This window comes from Strix uralensis, chromosome Z (assembly GCF_047716275.1).
Source record: "Strix uralensis isolate ZFMK-TIS-50842 chromosome Z, bStrUra1, whole genome shotgun sequence".
NCBI classification, from domain to species: domain Eukaryota; kingdom Metazoa; phylum Chordata; class Aves; order Strigiformes; family Strigidae; genus Strix; species Strix uralensis.
The window spans coordinates 8,822,265-8,834,634 of record NC_134012.1 but is presented as its reverse complement, the minus strand read 5'-3'; the positions used below and the strand labels follow the sequence as shown (position 1 = coordinate 8,834,634).

The window sequence follows — 12,370 nt, the reverse complement described above, 5'->3', positions numbered from 1 at the left end:
GCCAGGAGAATGCTGTGGGAAACGGTGTCAAAGGCCTTACTAAAGTCAAGGTAGACAACATCCACAGTCTTTCCCTCATCCAATAAACGGGTCGCCCTGTCGTAGAAGGAGATCAGGTTTGTCAGGCAGGACCTGCCTTTCATAAACCCATGCTGACTAGGCCTGATACCCTGGTTGTCCATTATATGACTTTTAATGGCACTCGACATGACCTGCTCCATGACCTCCCCTGGCACCGAGGTCAGACTGACAGGTCCATAGTTTCCTGGATCCTCCTTCCTGCCTTTCTTGTAGATTGGTGTCACATTTGCCACCCTCCAGTCCAATGGGACCTCCCCAGTTAGCCATGACTTCAGGTAAGTCATGGAAAGTGGCTTGGCACGCGCATCTGCCAACTCCCTCAGCACCCTTGGGTGTAACCCATCTGGTCCCACAGACTTGTGTGCATCAAAGTGGTGTAGCAGGTCTCTGCCTGCTCTAAGCAGATTTGGGGCACCACTTTCAGGTCAATGTTCAGAAACCGAAGCAGCCTTGAGTCCAGTTTGGGGGCCAGTCCTGGTGCCTCCGAAGCCGTGCTACACCTCAAGGGCCCTGAGAGCAGCTGTTCCATATTCAGACAGAGCCTTCCCTGGCATCCTAGGGACCAGTTTGGGCGCTCAGCTGTGTGTCTTATGTCTATCCACACAAGCCAGGATGCCAGCAGGAAGCTCCCACACCTTTCATGAGCTTTGAGGCTGCCACTCTTCAAGCCACGGCCTCCAGGGACCCAGCCCTGCTTGACAAATGCAACGCACGCGGCTGGCTCCTGCTTCTCTCCCGTGACTGCCCTGCACTCCAGCACATGAGCACGGCTCCACCGTACGGCTGCAGAAGGCAGACTGACGAGCTGTGGCCAATTCAGGATGTACCAAAGCCATGGACAATGGCATGTGGAGCTGAGAGCAGGAGCAACCTTCTCTGTTCAGGGCTTGCAGTTGCATGTCCTTGGCCACACGTACCAGGTGCCACAACTGCCCTTGTCGGTGCTGGCCCAGAACAGCAAAAGAACTCACAGACAGCAAGGACAAGAAGCCTGCCAGAGACTGTCGCTGGGGCTGACATGGCCAGTGTGGACAGTGCTGCATCTGTGCTGCACAGCGCTTTGTGTGGGAAGGCTGACACTACTTGGATCTGCTTGGGCTGGCACATCACTGCTTGCCTGCCGCGGCTGTAACCAGATCGGCTCTGCAACACCCAAATGTGCATACTGCCTGTAGGACTTATGTTCTCTGGTGTATGTTTTTTGGGAAGGACCTGGTGGCAAAGGGCTGCAGAGAGCAGGGTGGCAGTGAACATTCCAAAGAGGCTGTGGTGCCACAGTGGGTTTTTTCCTGCTAGCCATTAGCAGGAAGTGCTCAGAGACGGGCACTGCTGCCTGTCACGGGGCCTGCACACCCCATCCTGCAAGCAGAGCATTCAGCGGGGCTCTGTCGGGGGTGACCGATCCCAGCTTCTGCTTCCCCTCCTGCTTGGAAGCCCCCATGTTGTGGCCCCCTACCGAGAGGCCACTGTGCCCAGTACCTGGAACCAGCTGTGACCCTGTGACATCAGCCTTGTTGCCAAGGACACCATGGGCAACATGAGCCCTGCAGGCACTCTGTGGCAGCGAGCCCTCCGTTCTTGCAGCTGGCACATGCCATTGGCAGCGATGATTTTGCTTCCCCTCCTCATCCTGTTGGCCCTGTGCTGGCATGCGCACGGCGCATAGGACACCCGTGGGTAAGTGGGACAAGGGTCTGGGAGGGAGCTTGGGCACCCTGATGGAGTTCCCTGGAGGGTGCCTGCTTGTCCCCCATGGCCACACCACAGCTTCCCCAGCCCCACGCGGGAGCCTCGGTTCCTTGCAGCACCCGGGCTGCTGGCACAACTCGCCTGCAGGTCTAAAGCAGAAATGTGGGCGGACACCTGTCCTCCCCATGGGGCTCCCTGGCCTCGCTGTCCATGCAGCGCCTCGTGGGGAGGGCAGACGGCTAACCTTCAGCCAGAACAGCAGCGACCCATTGAGTAAGACACTAATGAATTTCTGGTTACAGAGGGACCTGTGGGCTCCGGCCAATGGCTTCTGGCTACGAAACCTTGCACGTGGTGGGGGGCACAGACACCCAGCCAGGGGCCTGGCCCTGGATCGTCAGCATTGAGGGTCCCTGGGCAGCAGAGACAGGGCATATATGTGGAGGGTCCCTCATCAGTCCACAGTGTGTCCTCACAGCAGCCCACTGCTTCACCAAGGCCAGGTAAGGAGGGGAAGGAATGTGGATATCCCCACAGCACTCGCAGGTGCCCCCTTCACAGCACCACGAGCTACTCCCATCCCCGTTCCTTGTGGTACGCCCAGTGCCTGGGCACTGCAGAACCTGGCTGAGAGGCGGCTCAGGAGAGGGCTGGGCTCAGGCCATGGCTTCCTAGCAGGCTCCAGCTCGACATGCCTTGGGCCCAAGGCATGCTAGGGCACTTGCAGCCTCCATAGCGCTGCTTTCCTGTCTCCTGTGTGAAGCAGGGGGCAGGGAACTGCTGGATTGCTGCAGCACGTGGCTGGGCTCCCTCTGAACCCTCTCCCCATCTGCCTTCCAGGCACATCACCATGTGGCGCGTAGTGATCGGGGCCACTCAGTTGACTCAGCTGGGCCCGGAGGCCCAAGTGCGCAATATTAAGCGGCTGCTGGTTCACGAACAGTGAACACTACAGTAGTACCTCGGAGAGGAACGACATTGCATTGCTGGAATTGGACCAGCCTGTCCAGTGCAGTGACTCTGTACAGCTTGCCTGTGTGCCCGACGCCTCGCTGCGAGTCTCAGAGCTGACAACCTGCTATGTCAGCGGTTGGGGGTCCACGACTGCAAGATGTGAGTTCCCAAAGAGTGCTCGTGTCCTGAGGGCAAGCTCGGCACTCTGGGGAGATGGGTTGGGCTTCCTGACAGCAGAGGCGAGAGCCAGAGTCTGGCTGCGGGGATGTATGCCCATAGAGAGAGGTGCCTAGCCCAGGGTCCAAGGCGAGACAGAAGGGAAACGCAGTACAATGTCTCTCACAATGCAAAGCCAAGCCCCGGGGAAGGGATTCACCCAGACAGGGCAGGAGACCTGGCAATAAGCTGTTGGGTGTTAATTCCTTTCTGTGCTCACAGCTGGAGGATCAACTGATATCCTGCAGGAGGCCAAGGTCCGCCTCATCAATGTCAACTTCTGCAACAGCAGCCGGTGGTACAGAGGGGCCATCCACCCCCACAACCCGTGCGCTGGCTATCCGCAGGTCGGCATTGACACCTGCCAGGTAGGAGCCTGTGACAAGGCAGCGCCCAGCGCCACAGGCAGCCCCGGCACATCCCAGCGCAGCCGTTGCGTGGCAAGTTGCCCTCCCACCGCTGGGTCGCGGCCACTGGCAGGGGTTACCTCCCCTTCCCCAGATGCAGGTCCTTGCCCACGGCCCCACTTGTCCCAGAGGCCCGGGACTCTGCCCAGAAAGCCCATCCAGCGCTCCTGGCAGCCCGGAGGTCGAGATCCCAATACCAAAATATTCCTCTTGCACACATCCAGCATCACTGTGCGGAGATGAGAGCCCTACCCCACAGGCTTACTACCCTCTCCCTGACAAGGTTCTGTAGGCCCCAGCACCTGAGCAGAGCCTCTCTGTGCAGAGGATACAGCTCTGGGGGGTGCTGGCAAGAGAGAAGGAGCCAGCCCCAGTGCTGCCAGCGGCCACCCAACACCACCTGAACCCTCCCTCTCTCCTCCGCTGCAGGGTGACAGCGGTGGTCCTCCTGTGTGCAAAGATAACAACGCTGACCACTTCTGGCTTGTTGGAGTGACCAGCTGGGGGAGAGGCTGTGCGAGAGCAAAACGGCCTGGAGTCTACACCTCCACTCAGCACTTTTATGACTGGATCTTGGTACAGATGGGACTGCACCCAGCAGTAACGGCTACTCCAACGTCACGGCCAGTCTTCACCTCAACCCCCTTTCAGAGGCCGAGGCCAGTACCAATGCAAGCGGACAGGTTTACGCCCTGTCCTTTTCCACGCCAGAAGCTGGTGGAATTTTTAATCTGCTGCAGGAGCTCCTGCAGGTCCTACAGGGGGAAAAGGCTCCAGCAGCAGCATGAGCAGGACCCAGTTCAAGCTGCTGCGCACCACCACCATCTCCTGCAGAGGCACTGCCTGCTGAGCCAAAGGCAGCCTCAGTGCCAAAGGCCTGCTCGGTCCTGCCCACGCACACAAATGTTCAATTTGAGCCTTCGGGTTCTTGAAATAAAGTTGCCAGTTTTCACAGCTAACCATGCTTCAGTCCAATTCAGTCTCCTGTGCAAGGCAAGGACTTCCATGCCTGCCACCTGCAAAATGAGGCTGCAGGCAGCCAAGTCGGGCACAAAGGGAAAGAGTCACTCAGAAGGGCTGGTCAGAGGGGAGGGTGAGGTGCGGTGGGAGAAGGGGGTGAGAGGTCTTGGGGACAGCAGTTGGAAATGCAAAAGTGTCCTACGCCGACTACTGCTGGGATCCCTGTGTGTGTGTGTGTGTGTGTGTGTAAAAATTAACACCCCTAAATATACAGAAAAAACAAGTTGGACAAACCATTAAAATGCATAAACACTGCCAAAGGATGGTGAGTAACCCCGGCTGGACAATGTGTGGTAACTCCACAAATAATGAGGGAGTTAATGGAGAGAACCCGTAAGAGTACACCTATGGGAGCTGAAGCTTTAAGTGAAGCTGTAAAGGCATATGCTGTAGGAATCAATATGATTGCCAAAAGTGTTACACAACGATGTGAAATTTGTGTCAAAAATAATCCTAAGATGCAAAGGAGATCCCCTCCCAGAGAGGTGAAGAGATTTTATGCCTGGGGAATGCTGGCAAACTGATTTTTCCAAAATACCTAATTGAAATGGATATACGTATTTGTTGGTAACTGTTGATGCTTTTTCAGGATGGCCTGAAGCTTTCTCATGTGGCAACAATAAAGCAAGAGAGGTGGCAAAAATTTTATTAAAAGAAATTCGACTGACGTTTAGGGTAACAGAAGGATTCTCTTCAGATTGTTGCAGAAATAGTTCAAGAAGTGTCAAGATTTTTACAGATTAGGGGGGATTTGCACACTCCATGCAGGCTGCAGTCTAGCGGAAAAGTAGAGAGGATGAATCAGACAACAAAGAGGCAGACTGGAAAATTGTGTCAGGGAACCCAGATGAAGTGGACATAAGTTTTGCCTCTACCATTATTAAGAATTAGAATAACTCCTAGAGTTAGAGAAGGAGTTCTACCATTTGAAATTTTGTGTGGGAAACCTTACACTGCAAATTTAACAAGGAAGGAAACCCAAATGCATCTTAAATGTGATGAGATTTTGAGTGATTACCTCTTGTCTTTGGCAAGAGTTCTCACCTCTCTCCTGTGCGAGGAGGCACTACAGACATGGCCCTGGGGCTCTGGAGGCCCATGGCCATGACCCCCATCAGGTGGGTGTCACCCAGAGTGGGGCAGGTGGGACAGGGAGAGGCACCAGGAGAAGGGGGAGAAAGCAGCACCCAGAGATGGGGTCAGAGAAATAGCAATTTATTGTCTTTTCCTTGAAAAAAGACTTGCTGCAGCCCTGCTAGTGCTGCCGGCGGGGTGGCCTCTTGCAGGGCTGTGGAGAGTCTTGGGGGCTGGAAGCCCTCCTCTTCAGGGGACGCCGGGACCCCCCAGTTGAGCTGTCCCTGCCACAGCTGGGAGCTGAGAGGCTGCGCCTGCAGCCCCGGGCAGAGGGATCTGCCACCACCGCCTGCCCTGGCTCCTCCTGCGGCTGCTCCTGCTCTGCCGGGACGGGCGCAGATCGGGGGCGCCGGGTTCCCCCGGTTGAGCTGTCCCTGCCGCTGCCAGGAGCAGAGGGGCTGTGGCTGCAGCCCTGGGCAGAGGGACCTGCCACCACCGCCTGCCCTGGCTCCTCCTGGGGCTGCTCCTGCTCTGCCGGGACGGGCGCAGATCGGGGGCGCCGGGGTCCCCCGGTTGAGCTGTCCCTGCCGCTGCCGGGAGCAGAGGGGCTGTGACTGCAGCCCTGGGCAGAGGAACCTGCCACCACCGCCTGCCCCGGCTCCTCCTGGGGCTGCTCCTGCTCTGCCGGGACGGGCGCAGATCGGGGGCTCCGGGGTCCCCCGGTTGAGCTCTCCCTGCTGCTGCCGGGAGAGGAGGGGCTGTGGCTGCAGCCCTGGCCAGAGGGATCTGCCACCGCCGCCTGCCCCAGCTCCTCCTGGGGCTGCTCCTGCTGTGCCGGAACAGGAGCAGATGGAGGGTGGCTAGGACCCCCGTGGAGGGCAGCTTCCAAGGTGCCGGCTTCCTCCTCCCCTTCAGAGCTTCCAGGGCTGCTGGAGGAGGTTGGGCTGGAGTCAGGAGACACCTCCCGGGAGGTGGGGATGGGGCTGGTTGCGGGCCTGTCGTGCTCCCTTCTGGCAGCGTAGGAGATCAGCATCCTCCAGGCCTCAAAGCTGCACTGGTGCACGATGACATTGATGAGGCCGTGCACCAGCGGTGCCGTGTGTTCCTGGAGGCTGTGCTGCAGCAGCTGGACAATGGGCTCTTCATCCGGACCGCAGATACACAGGGCGTGCAGGACCAGCTTTTCTGTTGTCACTGCCAGCCACCACTGTTCCTCATAGATTCTCTCCAGCTCCTGGCGCAGCCAGGGCAGTGCAGGGGAAAGAAGATGACGGTTTTCTTGGAAAAGCAATGCCCAGACCTCGGGCGGGACGCCAGCCATGGTAGGCCTCTCATCTGTCCCCGCAGCCCCCCGCTCTTCCAGGAACGGCCTTCCCTGCGGAGAGGATGGAGGGGATGCCGCAGGGTGATGGGGGCTGCCGTTTGCCACGTGGCCGGGAGCTCTGCCTGCCTGGCTGCTGGCCACTGATGGCTGTGCGGTGGGCGTGATGACCTGCTCTAGGTAGTCATCTCTTCCCCTCACAGAAAACCTGACCTTCTCCATCAGGCCTCTGCAGAGTGGGCAGTTCAATGTCCTTTTTGCCCACCGCAGCACGCAGCCCAGGCAGAACCGGTGTTGGCATGGCTGCACAAAGGCGACGTTCTTCAGAGCATCCTGGCAGATGGGGCAGATCAACTCTCTCCCAGCGGCCATGTCCGTGCTCTGTGGCGGGATGGGGAGAGCCGAGGATGAGGAGCTGCTTCCCCTTGCTGGCGTCACACGCTGGCTGCAAAATGCAGAGGCGCCCCGGTCACTCGCTGTCCCGCAGAGGGGAAGGGAGGGGAGGAAGAAATGCCCAGGCCCCTCACGAAGGACACCCTCCAGCTCCCTGAGCTCCTTCGCCCACCCCAGGGGGACGTTTCCCCACACAACTCACCTCTGCTGCCACAAGCACCTGGCGGTGCCCAGCTGCCTGACCCAGGCAGGGCTGGGGAAACTCAGGGGATGGCTCCGGGATGGGCACCAAGAGCTGCCGATGGCAGCCCGAAAGCACCACCCAGCACCGGGAGCAGCCTCGCTCGACCCTCCAGACCTCGCAGGCACGCTCGGCAGGAGTCCAGGCACGAGCCAGACTGGGCTGGGCTCTGCCGGCGCCCGAATATAAGCAGTGAGCGACGTGAGGTCACAGTCCATCGCTTGCTGACATCACAGCCCACTGCTTGGTGATGTCACAATGGGACGCCTGCCCCCGCGTCACTCACGCCTCCACACACACCTCTGGGACTACTGCAACCCCACTTCCCACTCCCTCTTCTCACCAGTGTCTTCTGCTTGCCATCGGCATTTCATGCCAGTCACCAAGGCCTTGGCTGTGTCTTCTGTGCAGCCCCCTCAGATGCCCCTTGTTGAGGTCTGAAATCAGCCAGCAGCCGGACGCCATGTGGCCAGCGGTTCACCTCCCCGCTCCCCGGTGAAATAGGGGAGGGACAAAAAAAGGAGAATTTGTAGGTTGAATAAAAAGAACGAGTTTACTAAATATAACAAGAGAACCACAGTAGCGATAGTGAGTCCAAAAAGTAACGGGTAAAATGCAGCAGTGGCTTACCGAGCGCGGCAACAGCCCCCCACAGCAACAACACGGCCCGACGGGAAAATGGCGCGAATCCGAGTGAGAGCCCACCCACACCTATTTCCGGGCATGACATCACATGGTATGAAATACTCCATTGAAAGTTAACTCCATCCTGGTCGAAACCAGGACAGTCTCCACCCCTTATTTCATACCATTGACATTATGCTCAGGTTTCCAAATACATCTTAGGGAATCACCCCCCCACTTTTTTCCCAGGTCTCACAGATATCATTCCCTCAGTCTATGGGCCATCCTTCCACAATGCTGAGTTCATTTAGTCCATAACTTTGGGTTCCATCTGTCATGACAGTCTATAAGGCTGGAGGGATGAGGTGGAGTTGGCTCAGTCAGTGGAGCAGGAGGCTTTGGATGTGGCACGGGAATGTTGCAAGGCACCAATTGCAATAACAGGGTTATTTGGCAGCCCGGTTCATTGGCTATTCTCACCTAAAATCAAATCTCCCTGAGGCACACATCGGACCTCTCTATCCCTCTGCATTACCCACCAAGTGCCCCCATGTCCTTGGGCAAAAGTAATCCCATGCATGGGTTTACCTTTACCCAATGCAGGAGTAACCCAGATGGCCTTCCCCAACATATTCCTAATGTGCACTACGGGGGCTTTATCCCCATCCACGGTATGTAGGAGATTTGATTGAGTTGGGCCAGCCTAGTTGGCAGATCCTCTGGTATTGACTAACCAGGTGGCTTTTGCTAAATGCACATCCCAGTGTTTGGAAGTTCTACCACGCATTGCTCTCAGTGTAGTTTTCAGCAATCCATTGTATCGCTCAATTTTCCCAGAGGCTGGTGCATGGTAGGGAATGTGATATATCCATGCAATACCATGCTCTTTGGCCCAGGTGTCTCTGAGGTTGTTCCGGAAATGTGTCCCATTATCTGACTCAATTCTTTCTGGCATGTCATGCCCCCATAAGACTTTCTCCTCAAGGCCTAAAACGGTGTTCCGGGCAGTGGCATGGGACACGGCATGAGTTTCCAACCAACCAGTGGCTGCTTCCACCATTGTAAGCACAGTGTTTGCCTTGCCGAGTTTGTGGGAGCGTGATATAATCAATCTGTCAGGCCTCCCCATATTTATATTTTGACCATCGTCCTCCATACCAAATGGGCTTTAACCATTTGGCTCGCTTGATCGCAGCACATGTCTCACATTCATGGATTACCTGTGCAATAGCATCCATGGTTATGTCCACCCCTCGGTCACGAGCCCATCTATATGTTGCATCTCTTCCCTGAGGAGTCATGGACCCAGGGAGCCATAAATTGTTCACCCTTATGTTGCCAGTCCAGATCTACTTGAGACACCTTGATCTAGACAGCCTGATCCGCCTGTTGGCTGTTCTGATGTTCTTCAGTGGCCCGGCTCTTGGGTACATGAGCATCTACATGGCGTACTTTCACAACCAGATTCTCTACCAGAGCAGCAATATCTTGCCATAATTCAGCAGCCCAGACGGGTTTGCCTCTGCGCTGCCAGTTGCTCTGTTTCCACTGCTGTAACCACCCCCACGGTGCATTTGCCACCATCCATGAGTCAGTACAGAGGTAGAGCACTGGCCACTTTTCTCTCTCAGCGATACCCAAGGCCAGCTGGACAGCTTTCACCTCTGCGAACTGACTCGATTCACCTTCTCCTTCAGCAGCTTCAGCAACCCATCATGTGGGGCTCCATACAGCTGCTTTCCACCTTCGATGTTTTCCCACAATGCGACAGGACCCGTCGCTAAACAGGGCACATCGCTTCTCATTATCCGGTAGTTTATTATATGGTGGGGCCTCTTCAGCACATGTTACCTCTTCATCCGGTGCCATTCCAAAATCTTTGCCTTCTGGCCAATTTGTAATCACTTCCAATATTCCCGGATGGCTGGGGCTCCCTATTCGAGCCCATTGTGTGATTAATGCGACCCATTTAGTCCATGTGGCATCAGTTGCATCGTGTGTAGAGGGGACACTCCCTTTGAACATCCAGCCCAGCACTGGCAGTTGGGGAGCCAGGAGGAGCTGTGCTTCAGCCCCGATCACCTCTGAAGCAGCTTGGACCCCTTCATACGCTGCCAGTATCTCCTTTTCAGTTGGAGTATAGCTGGCTTCTGATCCTCTGTATCCCCGACTCCAAAACCCCAGGGGTTGACCCTGAGTCTCCCCTGATGCTCTCTGCCAGAGACTCCAGGTAGGGCCATTCTTCCCGGCTGCCGTGTAGAACACATTTTTAATATCTTGCCCTGTTCGAACTGGCCCGAGGGCTACTGCATGAACTATTTCCTGCTTGATTTGCTCAAAAGCCTGTTGCTGCTCTGGGCCTCATACAAAATCATTCTTTTTCCAAGTCACTTGATAGAGAGGCTGACAATCTGACTCTACTTTGCAATGTGCAGTCTCCAGAAACCCACAACACCCAAGAAAGCTTGCGTTTCCTTTCTGTTAGTTGGTGGGGACATAGCTGTTATTGTATTACCTCCATTGGAATCTGACAACGTCCATCTTGCCATTTTACTCCTAAAAACTGGATCTCTTGTGCAGGTCCCTTGACTTTGCTACACTTTATGGCAAAAACAGATCTCAGAAGGGTTGGGATTATTTTCTCCCCTTTCTCAAAAACTTCTGCTCTATTACCCCATATAATGATGTCACCAATGTACTGTAATTTTCTGGGGCTTCACCCTGTTCCAGTGCAGTCTGGATCAGTCCATGGCAAATGGTGGGGCTGTGTTTGCACCCCTGGGGCAGTCGATTCCAGGTGTATTGGACACCCCTCCAGGTAAAAGCAAACTGTGGCCTGCATTCTGCTGCCAGAGGGATGGAGAAAAATGCATTGGCAATATCAATCATGGCATACCACCTGGCCACCTTTGACTCCAGTTCATATTGCAGTTCCAACATGTCTGGCACAGCAGCACTCAGTGGTGGTGTGACTTCATTCAGGCCATGATAGTCCACTGTCAATCTCCACTCTCCATTAGACTTTCGCACTGGCCATATGGGGCTGTTAAAAGGGGAGTGCATCTTGCCGATGACTCCTTGGCTCTCTAGTCGATGAATCAGTTCATGGATAGGGATTACAGAGTCTCGATTGGTGCGATATTGCCGTCAGTGCACGGTTGTAGTGGCAGTTGGCACTCGCTGTTCTTCAACTCTCAGCAATCCCACAACAGAAGGGTCCTCTGATAGACCAGGCAACACAGGCAGATGTTTAATTCCTTCTGTTTCCATGGCAGCTATACCAAAAGCCCACCAATACACTTTTGGGTCCTTAAAATACGCTCTTCTGAGATAATCTATGCCAAGAATACATGGAGTGTCTGGGCCAGTCACAATGGGGTGTTTTTCCCACTCTTTTCCACTTAGGCTCACCTCGGCCTCCAATACACTCAGCTGTTGAGACCCCCCCGTCACTCCGGAAATACAAATGGGTTCTGCTCCTTCAAAATTTGATGGCATTAGGGTGCATTGCGCACCAGTGTCCACTAGAGCCTTATACTGCTGAGAGAGCCCTACCCCACAGGCTTACTACCCTCTCCCTGACAAGGTTCTGTAGGCCCCAGCACCTGAGCAGAGCCTCTCTGTGCAGAGGATACAGCTCTGGGGGGTGCTGGCAAGAGAGAAGGAGCCAGCCCCAGTGCTGCCAGCGGCCACCCAACACCACCTGAACCCTCCCTCTCTCCTCCACTGCAGGGTGACAGCGGTGGTCCTCTCGTCTGCAAAGACAACGATGCTGACTACTTCTGGATTGTTGGAGTGACCAGCTGGGGGAGAGGCTGTGCAAGAGCAAAACGGCCTGGAGTCTACACCTCCACTCAGCACTTTTATGACTGGATCTTGGTACAGATGGGACTGCACCCAGCAGTAACGGCTACTCAAACGTCACGGCCAGTCTTCACCTCAACCCCCTTTCAGAGGCCGAGGCCAGTACCAATGCAAGCGGACAGGTTTACGCCCTGTCCTTTTCCACGCCAGAAGCTGGTGGAATTCTTTAATCTGCTGCAGGAGCTCCTGCAGGTCCTACAGGGGGAAAAGGCTCCAGCAGCAGCATGAGCAGGACCCAGTTCAAGCTGCTGCGCACCACCACCATCTCCTGCAGAGGCACTGCCTGCTGAGCCAAAGGCAGCCTCAGTGCCAAAGGCCTGCTCGGTCCTGCCCACGCACACAAATGTTCAATTTGAGCCTTCGGGTTCTTGAAATAAAGTTGCCAGTTTTCACAGTTAACCATGCTTCAGTCCAATTCAGTCTCCTGTGCAAGGCAAGGACTTCCATGCCTGCCACCTGCAAAACAAGGCTGCAGGCAGCCAAGTC

At 55.7% G+C, this 12,370-nt stretch overlaps 1 pseudogene; it reads left to right on the top strand.

Annotated features, from left to right (window-relative positions):
• The first annotated feature begins 1,687 nt into the window (after positions 1-1,687).
• Positions 1,688-12,112, top strand: LOC141937928 (acrosin-like; annotated as a pseudogene).
• The last annotated feature ends 258 nt before the right edge of the window (positions 12,113-12,370 follow it).